Here is a 2666-nt window from a genome sequence, read left to right as displayed (position 1 = left end):
ATAATTTGTAGAATTACCTTTTTTTTGACTAGATTTTTTGTTGAGTTCCGACGTGACTAGGATTCGCAGAAATTTTGGCACTCCTTTAACATAGTACTTAACAAAAACAAAGAATTTTAACATTTATATACTTAGGTATTATCTAACATAATCCTTAAACCAGGATATGTTCCTAAACACAGTGTTCCAATCTCAGACAATATTAGTAAAATATTTCAATAAGTATTTATACATATATTAAATGCTTTCGTAATACAAATTGTCATTAAACGATATATTATATATTAACTTTGGATAATAGTTATTTTAAAAAAGGCAACTTTTTATAAATACTACTATAACCTCTCTTAATCAGTTGTTTTTTTATATTGTTGTTTGTAGTAAGACGCTTCTTCTGCGTCTAGTGTCTATATGATAAAGCATTACTTATAAAACTATAAACACAGATTACAGTTTATATGTCCAACATGGCTCACATCACTTTCTCATATGCGTTTCTGGTTTCTACTAACAAACTGGGGTTGATCTGAGTTTCTGGTTTCAACTAACAAACTGAAGTTGATCTGAGTTTCTGGTTTCTGCTAAAAAACTGAGGTTGATCTGAGTTTCTGGTTTCTACTAACAAACTGAGGTTGATCTGAGTTTCTGGTTTCTACTAACAAACTGAAGTTGATCTGAGTTTCTGGTTTACTCCCGCTCTATAAGTATGTTTCATAACTAGTTGAAACATCGTACGCTCACAACAAATACTCAATAAATATATTTCGTAACAATATAAGGCGTCACACCCACGCTATAAATGTGTTCCGTGAGGATGTGAAACATCAAACTCCTATAACACCTACTTTTTAAATGTGTTATGTAAGTAGCTTAAGGTGTTTATAAGGAAAATAGGTTGTGCACGAGTGCTTACCAACAGGGCCGTGTTAGTGTGAATAGGATGAAAGGTTACATTATTCCAAATAAGGCGAGTGGTTAGTACAACATTAAATATCCTACAGCATTGTTGTATGTCTAACAACTCAGCGGTAATTCCCAGAAAACCTTTGATTTGGTTAATTTCTCTGGCATTTCAATAAGAAAACGTACTGAAACGATTTATTACGAAATTATGTTTCATTGGCCCACTGATATATTACCGACGATCTTCCTCTGGTGGCAGCTAGAACTGGCAGCTATGTTTTATACAAGACATGTTTATATATCCTTGTAGGTTTTCTGAGAATTGTATATCAACATTTTAGCTTGTTAGCAGAAACCAGAAACTCAGATCAACCTCAGTTTGTTAGCAGCCCGCTCTATAAGTATGTTTCATAACTAGTTGAAACATCGTACCTTCATGAGTCATGAAGGTACGATGTTTCAACTAGTTATGAAACATACTTATAGAGCGGGAGTCATGAAGGTACGATGTTTCACATTGTCACGGACCACATTTATTACAGGGTGTGGGCGTTATAAGTTTCAAATTCTTACGGAACAAAGAGTGGGTGTTCTGAGTGCACATCAAGTATGATGAGCACTTCATGCCTCATATTGTTCTGAAACTTGTTGAAATCGTAGGAGATATGACTAACGATGTTTCACATTTTCACACAGCAAGTTTCCACAGTAGGAGATATGACTAACGATGTTTCACATTTTCACACAGCAAGTTTATACAGTAGGAGATATGACGAAGGATGTTTCACATTTTCACACAGCAAGTTTATACAGTAGGAGATATGACTAACGATGTTTCACATTTTCAAACAGCAAGTTTCCACAGTAGGAGATATGACGAACGATATTTCACATTTTCACACAGCAAGTTTATACAGTAGGAGATGTGACGAAGGATGTTTCACATTTTCAAACAGCAAGTTTATACAGTAGGAGATATGACGAAGGATGTTTAACATTTTCACACAGCAAGTTTCCACAGTAGAAGATATGACTAACGAAGTTTCACACAGCAAGTTTATACAGTAGGAGATGTGACGAAGGATGTTTCACATTTTCACACAGCAAGTTTCCACAGTAGAAGATATGACTAACGAAATTTCACATTTTCACACAGCAAGTTTATACAGTAGGAGATGTGACGAAGGATGTTTCACATTTTTACACAGCAAGTTTCCACGGTAGAAGATATGACTAACGAAGTTTCACATTTTCACACAGCAAGTTTACACAGTAGGAGATGTGACGAAGGATGTTTCACATTTTTACACAGCAAGTTTCCACGGTAGGAGATATAACTAACCCAAGTGCAAATGGCGTTCAAGAATTCACATTGTCACACAGCAAAGCCCACGAGCAGATGCTAAAGGTGTACGAACAAGGCTTGGTTGAATAGATGACGAAGACCCAAACACTGAATAACCCTTTCTTGTGTGGCTGGCTTGGACCCACCTTTCAATCTTCTGAATCTTGTAAGATAATCCATTCAATTTCAATGTTAACAAGAAAACTTGTAAAATCAATGAACATGTCAACATAAAGAAACTTTATCTAATTTACCAATAAAGATGGAATATGTCAACAAATAATAACTTGGAAGTAATTTATCAATAAAGATGGAATATGTTAACAAATAACAACTTGGAAGTAATTTATCAATAAAGATGGAATATGTTAACAAATAACAAGTTGGAAATAATTTATCAATAAAAATGGAAAATGTC

At 34.4% G+C, this 2666-nt stretch overlaps 1 long non-coding RNA gene across 1 annotated transcript; it reads left to right on the top strand.

Moving 5' to 3' along the window:
* The first annotated feature begins 186 nt into the window (after window positions 1-186).
* On the top strand, window positions 187-833 carry LOC111084329. Its single transcript, XR_002609502.1, has 2 exons — window positions 187-520; window positions 632-833. It is a non-coding gene; the product is annotated as an uncharacterized LOC111084329 (long non-coding RNA).
* The last annotated feature ends 1833 nt before the right edge of the window (window positions 834-2666 follow it).

Source organism: Limulus polyphemus, unplaced genomic scaffold (genome assembly GCF_000517525.1).
Source record: "Limulus polyphemus unplaced genomic scaffold, Limulus_polyphemus-2.1.2 Scaffold16893, whole genome shotgun sequence".
NCBI classification, from domain to species: Eukaryota; Metazoa; Arthropoda; class Merostomata; order Xiphosura; family Limulidae; genus Limulus; species Limulus polyphemus.
Note: the sequence above shows the minus strand (reverse complement) of the source record. Positions and strands in the feature narration are given on the sequence as shown.